The 26,148-nt window shown below is 39.8% G+C and overlaps 1 long non-coding RNA gene across 1 annotated transcript; it reads right to left on the bottom strand.

Moving 5' to 3' along the window:
• Positions 1-9,166: 9,166 nt before the first annotated feature.
• LOC116758549 lies at positions 9,167-26,025 on the bottom strand. Its single transcript, XR_004351189.1, has 3 exons — positions 25,813-26,025; positions 21,265-21,319; positions 9,167-9,436 (listed from the first exon to the last, which is right to left on the bottom strand). It is a non-coding gene; the product is annotated as an uncharacterized LOC116758549 (long non-coding RNA).
• Positions 26,026-26,148: the final 123 nt, after the last annotated feature.

Raw genomic sequence — 26,148 nt, 5'->3', positions numbered from 1 at the left:
AAAGAATTATGCTGAGTGAAAAGAAGCCAATCTCAAAAGGTTGCATACTGTATGATTCCATTTCCATAACATTCTCAAAATGATAATATTACAGAGATGGAGGACAGATTAGTGGTTCTAGGGATTCGGGTTTGGGGATGGGAGGAGCATAGAGGGTGAAAATAAAGGGGTAGGACGAGGGATCTTTGTGGTGATAGAATAGTTCTATATCTTCATTGTGATTGTGGTTACATTAATCTACACATATGATGAAATTGCATAGAACTATACACAAACAAACACACACACTCTCTCTTTCTCACACACACACACATACAAGGGCATGTAGAACTGGTGAACTCTGAATCTGAATAAAGTCTATTGATTATACCCAGGTCAGTTTCCTGGATTTGATATTATACTATAGTTATGTAAGATGTTACCACTGAGGGAAACTGGGTGAAGGGTACACTGGACCTCGCTGTACTATGTTTGCAATTTCCTCTGCACTTATAATTATTTCCAAAGAAAGTTTAAAAAAATAGATACTATGAAAATATTAGGTAAATCCTACTTCAAAATCTTTCTAATTTGGGGATTAAAGTTACCTTTTTTCAGCAAAATCTTTCTTTATAGATTGTATAAATGATAATTTAAACATCTGAAGAGTTGGTAGAAATTGTAGAAATTCATCTGAGTATAGGGCTTCTTTCAAAAAATAGTGGGGCTTCCCTGGTGGCACAGTGGTTGAGAATCTGCCTGCTAATGCAGGGGACACGAGTTCGAGCCCTGGTCTGGGAAGATCCCACATGCCGCGGAGCAACTAGGCCTGTGAGCCACAACTACTGAGCCTGCGCGTCTGGCGCCTGTGCTCCGCAACAAGAGAGGCCGCGACAGTGAGAGGCCCACGCACCGCGATGAAGAGTGGCCCCCGCTTGCTGCAACTAGAGAAAGCCCTCACACAGAAACGAAGACCCAACACAGCCAAAAATATAAATAAATAAATAAATAAATAAATAAATAAATAAATAAAATAGTGAAGGCAAGGAGCCGTGTGTGTGTGTGTGTGTGTGTGTAGAAAGAGAGGTGCTGAAGGCAAGTAGCACATTTCCAAATGTCCTTACAGAATGGCACTTATTTCATAGACCAGTGTCTAGCCTTCAGCTTTTTAGTTCAAAAACCAGATTTTCTTGCCCGACTGAGCATGGATTCTCATTAACTGAGCTCATAAGACTGATATGCCATACATGACCATCTGAGCCACATGCAGATAAACAAGAAAAGCCAAGTTTCTTTCTGTTTTTAAAATAACTTACTTTGAACTCCAAACCCACATCCTACAACCTGGAGGAATACCAGCCTAACCAATTCTTTGCAAAGGCATCACTGGTCCGATTACTGTCCAGATACCAACTTTCATAGTCTGAAGGGTACTCCTAGGAATAGTGACTGCAAGGTTTTTATGATGCTTGGGATTCAGAGAGTCTTTAGAGCCTAGGATCCAGCCTCCCAGGCACTCCATACAATTTTGTCTTCTGTCTTACATCTTCTCAGGCTCTGATATATCCTCCTCCCCAACCTCTGGGAAACTCCTAGAGAAGCCTCTCACTTCCCTAAGATCCCTTCTCCCCCTGTCCTCCAGATACCCAGCATCAAATGACCCATCAGCTTTGCTTTCCCAGAAGGTGGGAAAACCCACTAACTTGAAGCTGCTTCTACTTTTGGTCTTACCAAAATCCCTATGGTAAAGAATTATAAAGGCTTACTACCTTCAAAATGTGGGGGGAAATATAGGGAGAACAGAATAAAATTAATACTTCAACAAATCATTCTACTAAAACTACATCGAACTGGAAAAGCCACTTTATTAATTTGCAGTGAGCAATGAATGTCACAACAGGTCACATCCACGTGGCTAGCCATTTCTTCCCTCTTTAAAGTAGACGTTCAAGATTCTAATTAGACTGTTTTTTGGTGAGCCTGGAAGCAGAACTAGAGGTATTAGAATAATTCAACTTTTAAAGGGGACAGCCTGTCTTAGCCTGATGTATCAATCCCACAACAGGGATAGTCAAGTCATACTAAGGGAGCTGGAAACCCTGGAAGTTCGTTGACTATAATCCCCTGGATCCATGTTCACTTTGACAATGTTCTTGCCAGTGGAGTTGCAATAGTCAGAGGCATTTGGCTGGGACTTTGTCTCCCAGGAGAGCACTTGGATGAACACTACCAACATTTGTCCTAGAGACTGTCCTTTTTCTATGCTTCCACAACCTCTTCCATCAAATAACAGCCCAGTCCTTCTGGCCTATGACGCATGTCTCTTCTGGATGATTTTGCATAGATCTGTTCCAATCAATTGCATAGGAACTTCAAACTGAATTCTCAAAGAGCCATGTAATATCTTTGTTCTTGGGTTAGCCTTCCTATACCCACCACATCCTGATACTGGTATATATAAAACTAATTACATTAGAAGATCTTCAATGTGGGATTCTAAACATCAGACGCATCTAAAAAAAGTATTATCTTAAATAATGTAAAAGTAATTATGCATTTAAAATGACATCATTGCAGTGCCCGACACAGCATGGCGGCCACGCACATCCAGTCTGCTGGCAAGGGCAGTGGAGAGCCGGGGGAAGTCATGGCCTTGGGAATGTCCTCTGATGAAAAAGAACCTGCAGGCTTATCAAATAATTTTCGTGTGGAACATTGGTGTGTTGAAAAGCAGTTCTGTGTGCTTTTCCCCCTCGGTGTGGATCAGCAGTGCTGAGGCAGCAGGCGTGATACAGAAGTGTGAGCAGAGACCGTTGGGAATCCCCAAACTCCAGGGAAACTAAAGGTGACAGCAAGCCTAGCGAAGAGGACAGGAGTTGGGGGCCTGTGGCGGTGGCGGCAGGAAGGCGCCCGAAGGCAGCAGCATCCCATCTGCAGTGGCAGCAGCCCAGCAGGTGGCCCTCATCTCCCTAATTCTGGCTCCAGCTGGGTGGTCAGGGGAGCTGCAAGGTCTTCTGGGCGAGCAGAGCCCACATTCCTGAGCTGTTCTTTGCTGTATTTGGGTCATCTCCCCCCATCCAAGGGGAGAAATCTAGATGAGGTTTAAGAATTAGGGCTTTAAGAACGTGTATCTCATAGTTGAAACCTTGGAACACGTGTTTTCAGCACAAGGTGTTAAAGTGGATTTAACGCCTTTTCAAGGAGGATGTCTCCATGTGGGCAGAACTAGAGAATAAATGGATCTTGAATACACTGGGAAAAAAATGACATCATTCCAACCATTGAAGAATAGTTAATTGTTTTATACAGCAAGAATGATGATGGGTGAAATCTGCTGGATGCAAATGATCCAATAATAATGGATCACTGAAGTCAGATTTTTAAGGTTGAGTGTACACTGTTAAGTATGGAGTGGACTCACTGTAAAAGATCCTGAGTATTTATGTTTGGGTGGGTAATAATACCTTTCTGGATTATTGTATGTGTGCTATGTTGAGATATCTAATCCTCAGACATATCATAATCTAGTACAGTACAGGCAAGTCCATGGCATTTTCTCCCACTCTTTGCAGAGAAATAATGAATGTCTTAGTGAAAGTATCGTACTCTGAATTTGCAAAGTGCTTAAAGGCAATCTTTTTGGTAATTCCTCACCTATATATCTATGTGTACCTCAAGAATTATTATCCTATTTTTTATTTTATAGGAGAATAAGAAAATATAGTTAATAATAATAGTAATAATAATAATAGATTTCACAGTCATTTTTCCTGTAAAAAGTTTAACAAGTTACATCACCCATGGCAGCAAGAATAAAACTCAGACTGAGCCTGCTCCCTCAAACTCTGTTTAGTTACTTTGTATTCTCTAGTATCCTCTGCTTGTCTTATTTCTCTTTTCAATCATTTTTTTCTTCTCTAGTTTTCTTAAAATGGCACAAGCAGGGTACTCATCGTTACTAATAAGATCTTCCCAATCTTAATTCATTATGTCCAGTAAAGCCAGAGAAAACACTAGCCAAGTAGCCTCATGAATGATTTTATAATAGCTTTCTCTATCAAGATAAATGGATAGGGACTTCCCTGGTGGCGGAGTGGTTAAGAATCTGCCTGCTGGGCTTCCCTGGTGGCGCAGTGGTTGAGAATCTGCCTGCCAATGCAGGGTACACGGGTTCGAGCCCTGGTCTGGGAGGATACCATGTGCCGCGGAGCAACTAGGCCCGTGAGCCACAATTACTGAGCCTGCGCTTCTGGAGCCTGTGCTCCGCAACAAGAGAGGCCGCGATAGTGAGAGGCCCGCGCACCGCGATGAAGAGTGGCCCCCACTTGCCACAACTAGAGAAAGCCCTTGCACAGAAACGAAGACCCAACACAGCCAAAACTAAATAAATAAATAAATTTTAAAAAAAGAATCTGCCTGCCAATGCAGGGGACATGGGTTTGAGCCCTGCTCCGGGAAGATCCCATATGCCGCGGAGCAACTAAGCCAGTGCACCACAACTACTGAGCCCATGCGCCTAGAGCCCATGCTCCACAACAAGAGAAGCCACCGCAATGTGAAGCCCACACACCACAACAAAGAGTAGCCCCCACTCGCCCCAACTAGAGAAAGCCCGCTGACAGCAACGAAGACCCAACGCAGCCATAAATAAATAAATAAATTTATTTTTTTTTAAAAAAAGATAAATGGATATGCTATAGCATCTTAGGACTTCTGAAGTAATTCCAGTATAATTTTAGGATTCCAAAGCAGTATATGAGAAAACAAAGGTTTTTAAAGTTCATGTCAACTGGTTTGGGAGTAAAACTTAGCATATTGTTTCTATCAAGTTGTGCTGTTTTATTTTTATTTGATTCCTTGACTATTTATGAAGCACATGAATGTTTATGAAATACATGAATATATTTACTTTGAGATTTGCTTTCCTCCAGCTCATGCATAACAACGCTTTTTGTATTTATGTAAACTTGAAATAATAATAATAAGCTAGTTGTGTTCAGTTCTGTCCTTTGAGATGCAGTCATAGCCCCAGAGGGCAGTCATATGGTGTCCACTGCCTCTCAGCATGATAACAAGTAAAGACTGCTCAGAATCTGTTCAGATGACCATTTCACCCAAGACACATTTTTGTTAAAGACAGAACAGCAGGCATTAGAGGACCATGAGGCTTAGAATTAGCATGTTTTGTTCTGCTAAGACAAAAAAAAAAAAAAAAAAAAAAGACCCAGTCCCATGTCACCTACTGACTCCATCCTTCTGCAATTGGAGCATCAGGACAGAACCTGTTCTCGTCCTCATGGCCAGACCTCCAGCATTGCACACACTCTGTGAAACTCATTTGGCAAGAAGGATCCAAGGGCGCAGGAGAGTGTTGCCTACGTGTTGTATGAGGTGGCAAGAACATCTCTTTTGGTTTGGTTTTCACTGCCTGAAATTATAAAATCAGATTACTGCACATAATGGGGCTTATTCCAAGAGGCTAGAATGAGATTTAGAAGCCTTTCAGTCCAGTTATCAAAATGCTTACAGTTCCCATTTCATTGTGGATGAAACAATAATAAATAATGAGCAAAAGAAGTTAATCCCCATCTGAAGGATGTTATCCAGTTAAACAACAAAAGTTGTTCAGATCCCAGGCAATGAACTTCATATTAAAATTCACAGCAACCCATAGGCACATTTCATTAAAAGCCATAGACATTGTAATGTATCTTTTTCAGTACTGATTCTGTCATGAGTCTAATTGAAAAACAGTAATCACGAACATCAGGGTTGGGTTTTTTTTTAATCAGTATTTTTCTTTTAGCAACATAGCAGATCTAGGACTGACAGGGACCTATCACGTAATGTTGTCTACATAGTAGTACCAAAGCATTTTTCTATACCAAAATTTAACATTGTATAGCAAGTATCTTCTTTTTTTAAACATTTTTTAAATTTATTTTTTGGCTGTGTTGGGTCTTCGTTACAGTGAGCGGGTTTCTCATTGCGGTGGCTTCTCTTGTTGCGGAGCATGGGCTCTAGACACGTGGGCTTCAGTGTTGCAGCACACGGGCTTCAGTAGCTGTGGCTGGCAGGCTCTAGAGCACAGGCTCAGTAGTTGTGGAGCACAGGCTTAGTTGTTCTGCGGCATGCGGGCTCTTCCTGGACCAGGGATCAAACCCATGTCCCCTGCATTGGCAGGTGGAGTCTTAACCACTGCGCCACCAGGGCAGTCCTATAGCAAGTATCTTCTAAAGAAATCTTTTTATTTGATCTTTTAACCAATATAGGCTGGGTGTGAGGGAAAGTAAAGTTATTACACAGTCTTATACTTAGTATTTTTATACTTTGCTTGACATTTGACTATTTTTAACATATTTGTGGCTTATAATAGGAATTTATTTATGTTTTTGGTTACATATGTTATATATGCCCATCAATATAATATGGGTGTATCTATGTGATATGTATACCCTGTGGTATGGTGGTAAGTCAGCCCTTCAAATAAATCCTGATTTATTGCCTTTGTGAATTTCCTTGCTGTACATACTCCTACCATGGCCAATTTCAAGCTACCAATATGATGATAATGAACGTGGAGTTTGGAAGAGGTGTGAACATTTGGCTCCAGCACACCACTGTATCTATACGTGTGCGTGTGTGTGTGTGTGCATGTAAATATACATATAATGTGTACACACACACACACCTGTGTGTATATACCACACAAACACATATACATCTACACACACAACTGAGAGGGCTATGGCGAAGTGAGGAAGACTGAAATCAGTGCAATCCCACTTCTACCACTCACTAGTTATTTGAACTTGGAGGAATCACTTAACTCTTCTGTGTCTGTTTTCTCTTTTGCATAAAGAACATAATAATAGTACTATTAGGGAACCATTTACTGAAATCACCCGCCTTGGCCAGGCACGATAATAACCGCTTGCATGAGTTGTCTCACAACAGGAGGTCCTGATAAGGAACAAGGTGCTGCCACCAAAAACTAACCAGGATAATTTGGGAAGGGCCAAAAGGAGGGAGGAGACGCCAGCCCACAATATATCCTGCCAACGTTTTTGAAACACTCACACTGGAAACCATCCTGACTGAGGAAGGGCCTTGAACTTGAGCAAATATGGGCACAGGCAAGATGACTGGCCAGAGACAACCCAGAAAGCTAACCCCATTACCATAAAACCTGAGACTGCGAGCCCCATGGCAGAGCAGTTCTCCTGGGTTCCCTTACCCTGCTGCTCTCTGACTGCCCGGGTGCCCCTTCCCAATAAAGTCTTTTGCTCTGTCAGCACATGTGTCTCCTCAGACAATTCATTTCCAAGTGTTAGACGAGAGCTCACTCTCGGGCCCGGGAACAGGTCCCCCTTCCGGGAAGAGTATCACTTAATAGACATGTTGTAAAGGTTAAATAAATTAACATATGTCAAGTGCTAACAACAGTAGCACTTAAGAGCTATATATCAGCTATAATAATTGTTGCTGCTATTAACATTATTATTTATAAATAACCATGTGTATATATAGTAATTTGCCAAGATCTTGCCCACCAAAAGCAGCTGATGCTCCACCTTCCTCTCCTCTACTCCCCAACCTCCGCCCCATCTCTCCCCTCCTTCCATTTGCAGGTTCAGGTTAGCCTTGTAGGGACTAAGTTCTTTCCCAGTCAGAATCAGCAAATCTTTAGACCTGAGGCAGGAGCTGTTCTGTTACCATGTCTCAGGTTGTCTGTCTTACCTACTTGTCCCTCTCTATCAGTGCCTGGAGAGCTCCCCTTACTGGGTCATTACCCTGGATACTTAGCTACCTACCTTCATTCCCCAGAGTCTTTGAGTTCAGCAGTTGCCTCTCTTCTATTGGCTTCTGACCAGTGGCTTGCCTGATCCTTGCTCTGAATGAGAACCTGGATCTCTGGACCTTGACTGCTGGGTTCTAATCTCATGACTTTGCTATGGTTTGGAATCCTGACTGATGATCTTGTTCTGGACCGTCCCCAATTCCTACCCATTTTGCACTTACAATTCACTTGATCTGGGATATCTGTAACTATGATGGCCATTCAACCTGGGTTTTCCAGATAGTGTCAATTTTAAATATTTTGTCCTTTAGACACTAGTGTTTTGGTATATGAAGTATATTTCCCAGAGAATTTTTGACACCAGAGAGAACTATAAAACCCCATAGGCAAAATATGTCCTTTTTATTTTTTTAATTCAGAAAATATAATCAGGGTTTATCTAACCTTTTAATAAGTTCCCATACTCAAGTGACCACCAGTCTTAATGCCCAGTTGCAACCATAGTCCAGGTTCTATATATTACTCTATCAGGCAGTACTATATTACATGGTGGAGGTGATTTGGAAAGAAGGCACAGTTAAAAGGAGGACCCAAAAACCTCCTTGCCCCAGGTTTCAAATAATGGCCGGAATGTCACACATTCTATTCTCATTTTAAAAAATGATTTACTCCATCTGTGTGTACATATTGTAATCATCTGATATTTACAATCATTTGAATAGAATGAAGACAAACAACTTGATTGTGTCTGTTTTCTTCCATTCCACTTCTTAGTGACCACGTGTGTATCAGCAGCTATCTCTTAAGATGGTCTGCCCTGGTAAGCTCCTCCCTAAATTGAAAAGTGAATAAATTTCTGCAAAATCTAAAATCAGTGATTTGAGCTCAGTTACCCCACTCTATTTCCAACAGATTCAATCTCTGCTGGCAGCTTTTCTGCCTCACCAGGCATTCAAAAGTGAATTCTTAAAAATATTCCCTCTGAGGGGCTTCCCTGGTGGCGCAGTGGTTGAGAGTCTGCCTGCCGATTTGGGGGACTTGGGTTCGTGCCCCGGTCCGGGAAGATCCCACATGCCGCGGAACGGCTGGACCCGTGAGCCATGGCCGCTGAGCCTGCGCGTCCGGAGTCTATGCTCCGCAACGGGAGAGGCCACAACAGTGAGAGGTCCGCGTACCGCAAAAAAAAAAAAAAAAAAAAAAAAAAAATATTCCCTCTGAGAAAACGTCAAATTCCACTAGAGCTCTAAACAACAATTACTTTTCTAAATCGATGTCTACTATTGAAATATAGTAATTATATTATCATTTTGTAGTTGTGGTGTATATGGGTTGCATGGGTGGTGGTGGTTGTGTGAGGGGGGCAGGAATGGAGTAGGAAGGGAAGGGTCAGAGTTCAAAACCTTTTTATTCTTTAGAAACTTCCACACAAGCAACCCTTGGGTCCCTCTCGTTTTAGAACTGACTCACTCTAGCAGTTTAAATAAAATTCATTCTTTTCCACCTAATCCCCTTTATTAAGAGAGAAAAAAAAAAGAGTAGGATTAGATAGAGAACTTAGCTAAGTCAGGAGGCATGGATTTTAAACCAGCTTTCTCGCTAACTCTCTTGATGGATCCCCAGGAGGTCCATTCTGTCCATAGACAGAATTCAGGATGTCTGTGAATTTAAAAGGGGAAAAAAATTACATCATTATTTTCAGCGATGTCTAATTGAAATTTAGCATTTCCTTCAAGAGCTCTCCCAATTCTGCCCTATCTTTCACTTCCTCCCATTTGTAGGCTTAAATTGCCCATGTAGTCCTTTGATTATTAATGTAGACAAGAAACCACAGAGTGTTAGCAGTACTTATGATTTTTCACCACGAGAAGTCAGACATTTTCTTATTGCTTTCACATTTGTTGCAGATATCTCAAGATATGATATCTATTCATCACTATTTCAAAATTATGGTACTTAATAGACTTGCTGCTGCATCTTTTAATTTAACACGTTAAAAAAGAAGCACATATATTACTATATCATATATTTGTTTTTTAATATTCTGATAACTATATTTTGATGGAATTGGTTTCCTTTGGATTCTTATGTATTTTTAAAACATCTTTATTGAGATATAATACATATAACATAAAATTCACCCATTTAAAGTGCACATTTCAAAGGCTTTAATATAATCACAGAATTATGCAACCATCACTATAATCTAAGTTTAGAATATTTTCATCACCACAAGAAGAAACTTGTACTCAATAGCAGTCACTGCCTACTCTTTTCCTCTCTATCCCTCAGCCCTTGGCAACCACTAATGTACTTTCTGTCTTTATAAATTTGCCTATTCTGGACCTTTCATATAAATGGGATCATACAATATGAGTCTTTTGTGACTGGTTTCTCTCACTTAGCATGTTTTTAAGGTTCACCCAAGTTGTATCATGTACCAGGACTTCATTTCTTTTTATTGCCATATAATATTTCATTGCATGGCTATACCATATTTTGTTTATTCATATTGATGGACATTTAGGTTGTTTCCACTTTTTAGCTATCATGAATAATAGCTGAAATGCTATGAGCATTCATGTGCAAATGTTTGTGTAGATATATGCTATGTTTTCATTTCTAATGGGTTTATACCTAGGAGTGGAATTGCTGGGTCATATGGTAACTCTGTGTTTAACCTTTTGAAGAATTGCCAGACTGTTTTCTAAAGTGGTTGCACCATTTTATATCATCTCCAGCAGTGTTTGAGGGTTCCGATTTCTCAATATCCTCTCCAACTCGTTATTGCATGGCTTTCTGATTACAGCCATCCTAGAGGGTATGAAGTGGTATCTCATTGTGGTTTTGCTTTGCATTTCCCTAATGGTTAATGATGCTGAGCACTTTTTCACATGGTTATGGGCCATGGGTCATGGTATGTCTTCTTTGGAGAAATGCCTATTCAAATCTTTTGCCCATTCTTTAATTGGATCGTTTGTCTTTAATTATTGAGCTGCAAGAGTTCTTTATTCTGGATACAAGTCCCTTATCAGATCTAATTTTTCTTCAGAAAAAAAAATGGTAGAAGAAAAGAACAGACATGCTTAGAAAAATCCAGACCTTGGTGTCATTGTTTGATTATCCTTGTACATGAACCAATAAATCCTCCTTATTGTTTAAAAAAAAAAGTTAGATTCTAAAATTAGATCATGGTGATGGTTGTACAACTCTGTAAATGTACTAAAACTGTACATACCTTAAATAGATGAATTTTATGGCATATGAATTATATTTCAATAAACATGTTTTTAAAAAGACAAAAGAGGGGCTTCCCTGGTGGCACAGTGGTTAAGAATCCACCTGCCAATGCAGAGCACACGGGTTTGAGCCCTGGTCCGGGAAGATCCCACATGCTGCGGAGCAACTAAGCCCGTGTGCCACAACTACTGAGCTTACACTCTAGAGCCCGCAAGCCACAACTACTGAGCCCACGTGCCACAACTGCTGAAGCCCGTGCACCACAACTGCTGAAGCCCGTGCGCCTAGAGCCTGTGCTCTGCAACAAGAGAAGCCACCGCAATGAGAAGCCCGCACACTGCAACAAAGAGTAGCCCCCACTCACCGCAACTAGACAAAGCCTGCACGCAGCAATGAAGACCCAACACAGCCAAAAATAAATATAAATAAAATAAATAAACTTAAAATAAAATAAAATAAAAAGATAAAAGAATCCATTGCCTAATCTACAGTCATAAGGTTTACTTTTATGTCTTCTTCTAAGAATTGTATTGTTTTGGCTCTTACGTTTAGGATTTTGATCCATTTTGAGTTAATTTTTGTACATGATATAAGGAAGGGGTCCATCTTCATGTACTGTACATTATTTTATGTTGTTAAAAACATTATTCTGAGAGGGAATCCACAGGCTTCACCAGTTTGACAAGGTGGTCCATGTTACAGAAAAAGGGAGGAATCTTTGATCTAGAAATTGGACTATACCCTTACTTCCCTGGGTCTCAGTTTCCTCCCCTGTAAAATTCATGGGTGGGATTGAATTGGGAAGCCCCTTCCAGTTCTGTGGTGCTCTTTACTATGTACACATTATGGGCGGAAATCAATGATTCTTTTCTTAAGAAAATACCTATGTATGACACCAGCTGCTTTATTTAAAAGGAAACCATTGTTTGGCAATCCAGGGAGGGCTCAGCCAGAGCTCTGGAAAGTGTTTTAAGGGGTAGAGGTGACACGATAGGGGAAGGAAATGTTTTCTATTGAAAAGCAGTCAATTGCCTTCAACAAGTTGCCAACAAACTGGGAAAAGACTTTTTTTTTCCTCTGGTTTCAGCTGAATGCCAGCTTTTGGAAGGTAAATAGAGTGGGCTAGATGAAAGGGTTATAAACATCCCCAAATGAGGGAGGGAATTTTTTTGTACAAAGTCAGCAGGAGGAGAGATGCCATACATGCAGCTGAGGCACCATCAGTGAAGTCATCAAAGGGGAAGAAAAATCAGGAAAATACAATCAGATCTTTGCTTTTACAATGGTAAAGGGACTTCTACAATTTTACGATTGTTCCTCTATATTCTTTACCTTTAAAAAAATTTTTTAAACATGGTACGGAGGGTCTTCACTATTTATTGTTTGGGTCTCTTTCAAAATCAAATGATTATGAGATAAGTCATTTGCATTTTTTAAAGCTTTAGCATCAAATCTTTTTTTAAAAAATAAATTTATTTATTTTATTTATTTATTTTTGGCTGCATTGGGTCTTCATTGCTGCATGCAGTCTTTCTCTAGTTGCGACAAGCGGGGTCTACTCTTCATTGCGGTGCATGGGCTTCTCATTGCAGTGGCTTCTCTTGTTGCGGAGCACAGGCTCTAGGCACGCTGGCTTCAGTAGTTGTGACACACAGGCTCAGTAGTTGTGGCTGGTGGGCTCTAGAGTGCAGGCTCAGTAGTTGTGGCACATGGGCTTAGTTGCTCTGTGGCATGTGGGATCTTCCCAGACCAAGGCTTGAACCCGTGTCCCCTGCATTGGCAGGCGGATTCTTAACTACTGCGCCACCAGGGAAGTCCCAGCATCAAATTCTTTAAGCTATTTGACCATTGTCTATATGCATTGTAATTTTTCCTGGAATCTATTTCTATACAGTGGAACTACAGATCATAATAATTATAAAAGGAAAGCAAAATGTTTGCAAAAAGTTGCATTAAATATGCCATTTTTAAAAGACTACAGGATGCTCAAGCTGTACAAGTTTGATAATATTAAACATTTAGCAGGGTGTATATTTATGTGCCTTATAGTAAGTCTGGGATTTTATCACCTGTGTATATAATAAAGTGTCTATTTAAAAAAAAAAGATCAAAATTTGCCTGTTGGTGAGTTTGTAATTAGATAACAGAGTGAAACCGCCTAGCTTATGACCAGAAAGCATGTGGAATTGTATCTTTGCCACTGTATTAAGTAATATTATGGACTGAATTGTGTTCCAACAAAGTCCATGTGTTGCTTTGCTGTATACTTGAAACTAACACAACACTGTAAATCAACTATACTTCAATTTAAAAGAATCCATGTGTTGAAAAACATAAATAAAATACTATGGGATATTTGCAGAAGGGCTAACATAGTCTCCTGAAATATGTAAGCTATCTACCCTGATGCATAGAACATGCTAAATTCTCTGGTTCTGCAAATTTTGCATTTTTTTTAAATTAATCTTTTTGGGGGGTATAGTTTTTTTTTAACTTAAAAAAATTTTTTTTAATTAATTTTTTATTGGGGTATAGTTGTTTTACAATGTTGTGTTAGTTTTTGCTGTACGGCAAAGTGAATCAGCTATACGTATACATATATCCCCTCTTTTCTGGATTTCCTTCCAAATTTTGCAAGTCTTGTGTTGATATCCATTTAAATGAACAGTAAACCTTAATCAAGGAAGGGAAAATAATCCTTAGGGGCTTGAATGTCAGGACTTCCAATTTTCCTCTTCCCAGCACCTTTTCCTCAGGTTCTTCCCCCTTCCAAGAAGGACCGACTGACAATGTGGGGAAAAAGAGTGTGGGCAGAGAGGAAGCAGAGTCAGAGCTCAAGAGCCCTGCCAGTTAGTCAAAGGTCAGCACGGAAGGGACTGTCTGTGAGAGGACGAGGAAGCTGTCTTCTCTTGAGCCAGCTGAACTAGATGGCGGCCAGTCTCTATCTCCTCGCTGGGCTGGAGTCGAGTCCCCACGGTTTTATGGGGCCCCATAAAGACAAAAATGCTCTGTAGAACAGGGTCTAGCTTCACCTTTTTAGGTGAACAGACCAGGTTTCAGCCGGGGGTCAAGGGAGAGAGGACAGAGAGGACCAAACTGGCATGTGCTGCTTCAGAAACTTACAGGCTTATTTGGAAAGACTGAAACTAAATAAAGACTTCTTATTAGCATAGAACTAGAGTTGTGAAATCTAGTCAAAGGGTTGTATGCAAGGATGCTGGGTTTTTATACATATACTCTCTCAGTGATGGGGAAAAACAGTGAAAAACAACATTCTAATTAGGGGAGAAAACTATTGTTTTTCATAAATTCGTAACATTTCTCATGCCAACAATTTTCTTTTGACACTAGAACACAGGAATGATGTTCCCAAGTTTTTGCCCCCCTCTTCAAATTGAAAAGGGAAGTAAAATTCTTTTCTCAGAAATAAAATGCACATTTAAAAAAAAAAGAGCATTAAACTAACATTAGATGACTTATTCTAAACGATGTTCCCCTTTAACTGGACTTTTCTTCAGATTTTCTAAGAAGAAAACTTGACATCTAATTCCATGTGTTAGTTTCTTTTTTTCCTTTGTAAAATTTTTTCTCACATTTACTTTCTGGTGGGAGTAGTATTTTATTGTTCTGTGAAAATCCAATTGCAATCCATCAGCTATTATTATCAGTTATTAGACATTTATGGTCAGAACTGATGGATCTTTTTGCTCTTTCTGCATTTAGATGATCTCAGCTTATATTCTGGAAATGTGCATTGAACCAGAAGTGATATCCTATCGCCCCTGAGGACAAATCTTTCCAAAATTCCTGTCTAGATCACTGCGTTTTTCACAGAAGGGAGAATCCTGAGGACTGGGTCCAACGGGGAGGAATATTGCCCAAGATGGCCTGAGACAACATAGCTGGATGGCGAGTCCCAATTTTCATCATCTTAGTTGAAGAGAGACAAGGTCGTGGCACAGAAGACAACCTGCATTTGAGAGCCAGGCAAATGCACAGAAGCAAGTAGTAAAGCTGAAACCAGGGGATTGAAGGTCTGAACAGAGCTAGGCGGATGGAGAGGGTCAAGGGAAGGATTTTGGTTCTGAAGCCACAAACCGGAAGCAGGTGCCAGAGTGCCCTTCCCCCCCCCCCCCCAGTACGTGGGCCTCTCACTGCTGTGGCCTCTCCCGCCATGGAGCACAGGCTGCGGACGCGCAGGCTCAGCGGCCATGGCTCACAGGCGCAGCCGCTCCGCGGCATGCGGGATCCCCCCGGGGCCGGGGCACGAACCTGCGCCCCCTGAATCGACAGGTGGGCTCCCAACCACTGCGCCACCAGGGAAGCCCCAGAGTGCCCTTTTATGTCAGCTGTTGAGGGCAGTTCTGCTGCTCGGAGGAGACACCCAGCACTCCAGGCTAAACGCTGCAAAGCAACAGATAGATCTATTTTTATTCTCTCTTTTATATACTTTATTTTCATCTCGTTACTCCATGGTTTTTGTTTTTTTTTTTTATAAGCTTTATTACTCACATGAGACTTTTGTGTGTGTGTGTGTGTGTGTGTGTGTGTGTGTGTGTGTGTGTGTGTGTGGTACGCGGGCCGCTCACCGCTGTGGCCTCTCCCATCGCGGAGCACAGGCTCCGGACGCGCAGGCCCAGCGGCCATGGCTCACGGGCCCAGCCGCTCCGCGGCACGCGGGATCCTCCCGGACCAGGGCACGAACCCGCGTCCCCTGCATCGGCAGGCGGACTCCCAACCACTGCGCCACCAGGGAAGCCCCTCCATGGTTTTTTTATCCTTTCATTCTTCCTTCTGTGGGTTCCTGTTTTGTTTTTGTTTTTTTTTTAATTTTACAATTTTATTTTTTTTTTTATACAGCAGGTTCTTATTAGTCATCAGTTTTATACACATCAGTGTATACATGTCAATCCCAATCTCCCAGTTCATCACACCCCACCCACCCCCCTCCCGCCACTTCCCCTGCTTGGTGTCCATACGTTTGTTCTCTACATCTGTGTCTCTATTTCTGCCCTGCAAACCGGTTTGTGGGTTCCTGTTTTTAAACTCCATTCTCTACAGCTCTAGGCTCCTTTTCAGACTTTTAAATTTTGTTTTCTTTAAGAGTGTTGTAAAAACTAGCACTTTTGCTGTTTTTGTTTTTGTTTTTCTTTGTTCACGTAGTCTGATCTGGAAACCAGGACTTTATGTTGGCCTGGATTTCTCAGGTCTCTAATCAACTCTGTGGAAAGTGGAATAGCTTGACAACAGGCATAATAATAATAATTAAAAATAACAGTAAGCACAGAACTAAGAAATGAGATTCAAAAATAAGAAGGAAAGTGACATAGGCTTTCATCTGAAAATATCTATTCTGGCCAATGGAGAAGCACCCTTACAAATCAGTTAATTACATCTCTTTATGTAGAGAAAAACAAAACCATAGGGAAATTCTACCTTCAAGTGTAAAGTTTGCTTTGTGTACTACCTTCTGGTGAAATTCCCAAACCTTTGAAAACCCAAGATGAAAACAATGGCTGCCTCTAGAAAGACTTCCAAGGATACTTTTAAAACAGAGTAGGTTTGTTTTTCTGGTACAACGACTTCAGAGAAGTTCTCACTTAAATCCATGCATGGTCATTTTATATCTCCCATTTATGCACGCTTGTTTGCTGAACTTAAGTCTAGTGAACGAGTTATTTTAAAAAATACTTTTTGAAATTACCCCCACCCTAAACAGCAGGACTGCTGTGTGTATACTAAGGCTCTGGAAAGGCACAAATCAGGTATTGGGTGTAGGCACAGGACAAACCGCATGGTCTGCCTTGGCAGCCCTGTCCTCACCTGCAGGCTGCCCACACACACACTGTCTTCCAAACGGTGCTCCTCTGATGCCAGATGGCTGACTGAGCTACTGTGGGAGGGAGCCTATGGGAGGGGAGGGAGGAGGGGATGTGGATAAAAATTTTATAAACTAAACTTCAAGCTGAAAACTTGATTTACCCTTTCAGCCCAATTCACATTGGAAGTCCCATCTTTTCTTAAAAATCCTGGACACTGAAGAGTTAAAAGGGTATGGAAGCTGGTGTAGCCTGGGGCTGTCATCCAAGGCCAGCAGCAGGAAGGGTTTGGCTCTGGCTAGGCTACAGACAGGCCATCTGGATGCAGGGAAGGCCTAGAATGCCAGAAGCAGCTTTTCTTTTTTGGTGTTCGGCTTCATTAAGTTCAGCCTGGGGAGAGTCTCTTTGGTTTAAGACCCAAACTGAGAGTTTTCTTTGAACAGGGATTTGATATTTTGAATTTTATATAAAACAAACACACACTACATATACTCTTTCAGCAAAGAAGGTCATGAAAAGCAATGTCCTCGATTAAACATATTTTAAAAAGGATGTAGACCAGATTCACTAGACTTATAAATACATAGAAGCTATGTGTAGTCTTTAAATAACTTTGCTAGGAATAGATAAATCTGGGTAGGTTATCTGAGGAAAAAAAAATTCTATTTTTTATATAGTACCGCTCTGTGACTCTTATGAAGAATTCTTTCATTGTTTTTTCTATAGTTCACTTGGAAAAGCAGTTTCACCACACTGAAATTGCTTTTCGGTCTTTAAAATTATTTTCTTTCTTCATTTTTATTTTCTATTTAATTATATAACATTTGGCATAACGTTAACATGGGCCAATTGTAATTCCTTTCACAGGAAATTTTTCTTTATTAAAATTGAGAAAAACAAAACTCTGCAGGGAAATTATAGCAACTTCCTACTCTATATCACTCATGAACATACACTCTGTTTGGAAACCACCCTCTTTAAGAGATATGATCTATTCTTCCCTAGCTATAGCAGTCTGTGGTGGATTTGTATGTGTTACTCTTAACAATGAAAGGAAAAGGTGAATGTAAATTCACTTGGACAAAACAAAGCAGGAAAGAGAATATTATCCTTAAGAGAATTCTTACCTTAAGGAAAAGAAAATGCACGTATCTTTCTGGGTGGGGAAGGTGAAGGGGGGAAGGGATGGGTGGGGATTTTTTCTCTCCAAGGCATTAATTGCCACCTAGCAGCAGAGGAGGGAATTGCGCACATAACTTTGGACTTCAACTCTAGAAAATATTGGTGTTAAAGGGCACATTACTTTTATTTCGATCTAAGGAATTACTAGCCTACTGGTAGACTAGGGATTGACTTTTTTTCTCTCTTGTAGCGAGGAAAGAAAAAGAACTATAACAAGTGAAAAATTTTGCCTTATTTATAAGAATGCTCTTTCCACCCTAAAATGTCTCTATTCTTTTGTTTCTCAATGGTTACCCTTGCCACCTCAGCAACAGGCCAAAGGAAGAGAAATTCTGAAGCCACTCTGACACCAAAAAAAGGCTGGCTTTGGCCCATTTGCCTGTTTTTAATATAGAAAGTAGTTTTCCAAACAATCTCAGAGTTATTTCTATGAAAATTAGATCAGAATATATTTTATTTTGTTAGGGCAATAAGACGCCATCTATTTTGAAAATTAAAAGACTTTTTTAGATAAAGGATGAAATAATTTTCAGATCAAATGATTATTCAAATGTGTTAAAGAAGGGCGTCCTTATTTCAAACTTCACCAACCATGTTTTTATTTTTGTAGCAGTCAGCCATACTGAATGCCAAAACTTTAAAGGAGAGTCTCTATAATTGTGTTTCACAGATCTTGGCAGCTAAATAAAAGTACCTAAAATTTTTCAAAAGAGATTAATGCAAAATTAAACAGTTAAGAGGACTTCAAAAGCTAACAAGTTGAAAAACCTCTTGGCTTTACTCTTGGCTAAAAGTGTATCTTATTTAAGGTATTAGATATGGGGGGAGGGAGTGGTTCACTGTATACTTCCAATTTGTCACTTTTTATCCAAATAAATAGCAGGCATTGCCACTATATTGATTATATGAGCATATTATCACTGAGGAAGTCAGCAACATTTTGGAAGACAAATGCTGGTTTTAAAAGTAATAATAATAGTAGGTAATATTTACTGACTATTTACCATGTGCCAGGCAGCGTGCTAAGCACTTTAAATGAGAAATTCACTTATCACAATAATCATAAAAGATACTGGTCAATATGATCTCAATTTTACAGGTTTAAGCAACAAGAACAAGAGCAACAACAAAACAAAGGTTCCGAAAGGTGAAATAAGTCATTGAAAGTCTCAGAGCTTGTAAGTAGCTAGGCTTAAATACAAACCCAGTTCTGTCACAAAAGTGGAATGCCCCAGCTTTCAGTTCTTGGAATTCTCTCCTATCTACTCTCAGTCCAATCTCATAGCTCTGAATAAATCTTCTATGATGACGAACCTCAATTTTGGATCTCCATCCTGGACCTCTCCAATAAACTCCAACTCATATGCCAACTTACTACTCCGTATCTCCATTAGAATGTCTAAGAGACATCCCAAACTTGAAACATACAAAACCATATCCATCATCTTTCCCGCCAAACATACTCCTCCCATTTCTCCTTTGTCACATTTCATTGCAACTTTTTTCTTCCATTTGCTCAGGCCAAAAACGTTAGCCATTTTGAAATTTCTCTTTGTCTTACATGTCACATCCAATCCATTAACAAAGCACTGTTGGCTCTATCTTCAAAATATACCCAGAATCCAACTACTTCCTACAATCTCACCATTACAACTCTGGTCCAAGCCATTGTCATCTCTCACTTAGATTACTGTAGGCTTGATCTTGTTAACCTCCTTGGCCCCCTATAGTTTGTTCTCAACACAGTGTCAGGATAATCTTTTATAAAGTCAGTCCTGAAATGTCTCTGTTCAAAACCCTCTAGTAGCTTTCTATCTCACTCAGAGTCAAAGTCCTTATTGTGGCCTAAAGGCCCTATATTATCTGCAGCCCCCAAACCACTTCCTCTCTGATTTCATCCCGTACCACTCTTCCTCAGGAATTTTTGTCTGTTTTGTTTACTGAGGTATTCTCAGCATCTTAGTAATAATGCTTGGCATATAGTAAGGTAATCAACAAATATTTGTTGAATTAAAGAGAAATATCTGACTCGAAAACCTTTCCTTTTCATCATTCCCTTCTATGAATATATTGGTGGCTTTGTGAGTTGAAGGTGATTGGCTGGATTATTCACAGTGGCTCTTGTATCAGAGCCCTACTTGTAGACGGATAGAAGAAATATTTTGATCTCTTGGGGTTTTAATGGCTTTAGGCTCCTTTAAGCATGATTTAAAGATTTGGCTCAGGGTACATCCTGATTCTTAACCAGCAGTTGCAAAATTGATCAGTAAGGGTATTTTGCAGAAAGAATAGGCCAGAAAAGTGGCACTACTCTGTTTAAAGACCATTGTTAGTCACTTCAGGATTTTTTAGAATTAAATAAAAATAAATTCAAATAAGAGCCAAGTTGAAACTTTCCTATGCACATGTAACATTTATCGTTACTCAACTATCTAGATGACATTCTGTAATAATTTCTTAATTTCTGGAAAAAAAAAAGCATTTCTCAACAACTCAAGTATGCCAATGGCTTTTGTACAGGCCTGTCTTTTGGTCACACACACTGAGAAGGAAAATTATCTTATATACTTTAGATAGAATTCTAAAGTATTAATCTTCCAAATTATGTCTATTAATTTCAGTATGCTCTATCCCAAGCTTTAGCTCTTACCCAAAGAGAATCTTAGCTTCTGAGTATCTATTTAAAAAAAAAAAAAAAAGGTTGTAGTGGATACAGATAAGGCTACCTTTAGAGTGAGCTATCTAAAGGCTATCAAATGTTGGTTAAATAAATTATGATACATTCTTATGATGGAATACCTTACGGTTATACAGACATTTAAAAGCATGTGACATGAAGAAATGTTTGTGGTGTAATGTTTAAATTAAAAAGCAGGTTAAAAATAAGCATATATAATTGGATACAAATTTTTGTGGCAGTTTATTTTGTTGAGATATTAATTCTATGTTTTCTCCTATCTCCCTGCTTCTTGACCCCATTCAAGCAGGTATCCAGACCTCAGATTCCTCTAAGGCAAAAAGCAAAAGCTGCATGGAGACAAATATAGGCTCTCCCTATATTGTGAAATGAGAAGGGGAAAAAAAGAAAGGAATGCCTTTGAGGATGACGTGGAAGAGAGATTCCTCAGGATTTAGGAGATGGAAGCCCATAAGTTGAGTGAACATCTAAGACTCCTGTCTTGCTCTGTGACAAAACCTCAGAAAGGAAGGCTGCACCTGGGTGCAGGGGGTGCCAAATTCACTCACTTGATTCCGGATTCTTGAGTTCTCAGGGTGGTAAGAAATATTGGAGTCCTCAGACCTGAAGGGAAGATGGCACAAAAGGGAATCTCAGCAGTAAATCAATGTGGACAGACGACCAAATAATTTGAGGTAATTCCAGGTATTTCCACAATGATTAAGGCCCTAGAAACTTTGTACAATCCTGGATGGAGAGGAAATGCTCAATAATAACTGAGATTGACTTTCTCACCAACATGGCAGGATGGGAACTCAGGGTTAGATTCATGTTGATCTAAAGAAATGCAATATTTCTTTCTATGGAATGAGTCACACCCCACAATATGCATATGCACACAAAGACAATGTACTATATATTATAAATATTGGAAAATGTATTATCAGGATAATTTTCCTCCCTTCTTTGATAGATATTATTGTGGGGGAAAATGACTAAATTTCTAATAGTAATTTTCTCTACCTAGTGGATTATATGGGATTATTTTTCATACTGTCTGCATTTGAAAAAAATTAAATGTATATTCCTCTTATAATTGGAAAAATATAAAACCAACTGTAAGCTGACTTCTTTCCTATATATTTGAACAGGCAGAAACAGGAAAGGGCATATATCATTTTAGGTTCTATTTTCCAGCTATTTCAGAGCCACCAATATTAACGTGCTTAGAAGTATAATATAAACTAAACTTCAAGAAACGATAACAGATTTTTCTCACATTAAAAAAACTGGTGTATACCTCCTGCACCCTGTAAAAACTGAAAATATTTTTGTATCTGTCAGGGTCCCAGCAAGAAACAGATGGCACACTCAAAAGGGGCAACTGAAGAGAATATAATCAGAATGTGAGGAGGGAAACAGCAAGAGATGATGCAGTGTATTTATTACCCCAACCTGGCCAATGTGGAGGGAGAGATGGTAATAAATACACTAATCTCTGTCTCCTACTGCCTTTTGATCTCCTGCTAGTGCTCTCCATCAGCTGAGCTCAACCAGAAGCCAGAGGGGAAGGGAACTTGCTGATGTAACCTCTAAAGGGTGACGCAGATCTATAGGGGCAGCAGAGAATATCTGGCACAGTGACATTAAAGTACAAGTAAATCTGTCATTTTGCTATAAATATTTCCAAATTTAAAGATTTCTACTAGAAGAGTACTATAAACAGAGTTTTGTACTTTAATCTTTGAATTGGAATATCTGCAATATATTTGGAATTATTACTACTGCTAAAGTACTCTTACTCATCCACGAATTCTAAACTTTATTGAGTACCTAGCTTGTATGATACATTAGATATATATATTATACAAACAAATATAGCACAGTCCCTGTCCTCCAGGGGCTTGATTTACTAGATGGAGACAAACTGTAAATAAATAAGTACTATTGTTATATATGTGTAGCAGGATGTTAAAATGGGACTTTCTGTCTCAGTTTTGGCTGAGGCTCTAAGGAGAGTAAAGTGCCAACTATTCCCACATTCCACAGTAAAGTGGAAGACCACCAAAATTAGAAATTAAAAAACAGAGGGGGACTGCTTTTGCCACTGTTAACTGTCTACCCATTTCCTCACTTCATGCCTAGGGAGAGAGGCTTTAATGGAAATTAGATATAGGACCCCTAAGCTGGGCGTCATGGTGGTGGATTAGTGTCTGGCTTATATCTGAGGAACTCATTCATTCAATACTTATAGAGCACTTATTAAGTATAGACACTATTCTAGGCACAGGTGACTACAGAGGTGAACTAAATAGACGAAAATCCTCTGCCTTCATAGAGCTAACATTCTAGTGGAATCTAGGCAGCAAGAAATTTTGGTTGGCTAACTGTGAAGATGAGTTTTCAATTTTGTCAAAGTCTATACTCCCATAGATGTGAGGCAAAGCCATTCCGTGGGTGTTTCTTTCGGTCAGATATGGGCTATCGGCGAGGATCAAGTGGAAGTGTGAGGAGACCTCCACAGTAAGAAGCTGGAGGTGTATACAACAGATGCTAGTAACTGACACTGAACTTTAGACGAGATGACATATATTTACCCAAGTGCAAGTGAGGGACTGTTTACGTTTGCTCACTGGGGATGGAAGTGTTTCCAAAGAATGCATAAAGTAACGAGTCAAGTGTAAACACCTGCTGATCTCAGAGAGCATCAACAGAACTGTACTAGCCACGTTAAGAACTCTCTTGCCCTTTCCTCTATTTCATCTGGGGAGAAGTAAGGCCACCGAGTTGGTGGTGGTGGGAGGGGGCATGAAGAGAGATTTTAGGCTGGGACATAGAGAAGAAGTCAACCATTCCCCTTTCACCATGGCAGGCTCAAGCTGGTTAGAGGAGGGAAAGGGCTTTGCTATTATCTGCCAGTTATTATTATGCTGGACTTATTAACTACTGATCTGAGGCTATTGAATTGCCTAGTTAACTTTTTTTTTACTTGAATGTCAGAAGAGTCATGATATTTGTGCCATATTTCATTCACAGAGCAGGGAAGAAATAACTCCACAGGATGTGTTTTAACATGTGGTGGGAAAGTTTTGTGCAATTGCACCCTACATATCTCATTTGGCAGGGAGCTCCTACAAATCAATGAGAAAATGATTAACAAAATAATAAATTGAGAAAAGGAATGAAATGGCAATTCACAAAAGTAACATAAACAGCCAAGAAATATATGAAAAGTTTTTTTTACTAGTAATCAAAAAATATAACTAAAATTACAGCAAGAGTTTTTTTGGGTTTTTTTTCTGCCTATCAACTTGAGGAAGGTAAAAAGTTCGTACACTATCCAGTATTGGTGAAGGTATAAAGAAAGTGGACTCTCAGGCACTCTAGAAAATATACTGATATAGCTTCTCTTTTTTTTTTTTTTTTGCTATTTAGCCATATTTATCATGATTGAAAATGTGGGTTCCCTTTGGACCTGCAATTCTATTTCCATGAATTCATCATAAGGAAGTAATCAGGAAAGTACACAAAATGTGTGCATGTACAAGAATATTCATTATAGTTTTGTTCTTTTTGTTTTTTTTTTTTTTGCAGTACGCAGGCCTCTCACTGTTGTGGTCTCTCCCGTTGCGGAGCACAGGCTCCGGACGCGCAGGCTCGGCGCCCATGGCTCCAGCCGCTCCGCGGCATGTGGGATCTTCCCGGACCGGGGCACGAACCTGCGTCCCCTGCATCGGCAGGCGGACTCTCAACCAGTGTGCCACCAGGGAAGCCCTACAGTATTTTTATAATAGCAAAAACTTAGAAATAATCTAATTGCCCACCCATAGTTAAGTAAATTATTTTATTTCCACACAACTGAATACTACACAACTATTTTAAATAATATAGATTACTTATGGACATGTAAAGATGGCCACAACTTTTTATGTCTAGTATAAAACAGTTTAATATTATTTTACTTTTAAAACAGATATATTTATTATATATATGTGTGAGGCACATAAATATATAGAGATATGTAGAAAAGAACTATCAAAATGTTTATCTGCTATATAATCATTTTAAATGATCATTTATTTAATCATTCATTTAACACTATTAAGCTCTTAATATGTGCTAGGCATTATGCTAGGTGCTGTGAAAACAAAAGAAAACAATCTGTTAATTCAATCTGCTAAACTAATAGTGATTTTGAAAAATGACAACAAGCAGTACTGGTGAGTTTAAGAAGGGGAGCACTCTCATATACTACTGTTGAGAATATATGTTGGTAAAACATTTCTGGAGAGCAATTTAGCACTTTTTATGAAAGACTTAGAAATACCCATTTCATTGACCCTACAATTCCATTTTCAGGAATTTATTCTAAAGGAGTATAAATGTACACACAAAAAATATGTCAAGCAGCTCATAAATGAGTTGCTTGGGAGAGGGGTAACCTAAATATTAAACAATGGGGATTTGGATAAATAAAGTATCATATGTTCACAATGCAGAATACTAGGGAGTCACGTTTAACCTAGAAAATGTTTAACAGGAAAAAATGTCCAAAATATACAAGTGACAAGGTTTAAAAAGAAGAGTGTGGTACTAAACTGCTCGGAACTTGAGCAAATCACTTAAATGATCTCTTACTTCATCTGCAAAGCTTAGATACTTAAGGACCCTCTCAACTCTTACCTTTCCTGAGTCTAGGTACTCATCCTTTCTTCTTTATAAAGAAAATAAGTCATCATTGGCAGTCGGTAAATGTTAGGTTGGCAGCTTATTGCAGAGCTGTCCTAAACTATTTCATTTGGGGATTTACTGAAAGATTGCTCACAAAGGATAAAATACGTGTCTTGTAAGAAAATGTCCACCTTTTTCCTTAGTAGCCTAATCTTTCAGGCATCGTGCTTGATTCTGAGGGCACAGAAAGACATTAGTGCCCTCGAAGAGTTCAAAGTCTCTTGGGCGGAGGGAACCAGTAATGACGTTAAAGAGTGATAAATGACAACAAAGCCTTTAAAGATGAGTTCTCCAAGGAGTAGGGAAAAGGATTCCAAAGTAGAAAGAAAAACATGTCTACAAACAAGATACTCGAGGAAGAGTATGGTTCACACAGAGAAACGAACCATTATTTGTGGCCTTTCTTGCAGTCTCGTTCTTCTCACACTACACAACACCCCACATCTCTGTGGAAGCTGAAGGAGCGGTTGAGCCGCACACTCGCTCACCCGGAGTCTCAGGTGCATCTGGCCTGGTCGGTGAGAAACTGGCGGGCATCTGCAACACACAGGTAACTTCACTGAGGACCCAAGAAGGGCGACTTGGTAGTGGCCGCCTAGCAGCTCTTAGCTCCCGCGGGGACACCTGTCCCGGGGTTTCCCGCCTATCTCAGTTCCTCCTGCTTCCCAGGCCCCGCCCACTCCCGAGCTGGCTGAGAGCTTTGAGGGCGGGGGAGCGAGGGA

The sequence above is a fragment of the Phocoena sinus genome, chromosome 8 (assembly GCF_008692025.1).
Source record: "Phocoena sinus isolate mPhoSin1 chromosome 8, mPhoSin1.pri, whole genome shotgun sequence".
Classification (NCBI taxonomy): Eukaryota; Metazoa; Chordata; class Mammalia; order Artiodactyla; family Phocoenidae; genus Phocoena; species Phocoena sinus.
Note: the sequence above shows the minus strand (reverse complement) of the source record. Positions and strands in the feature narration are given on the sequence as shown.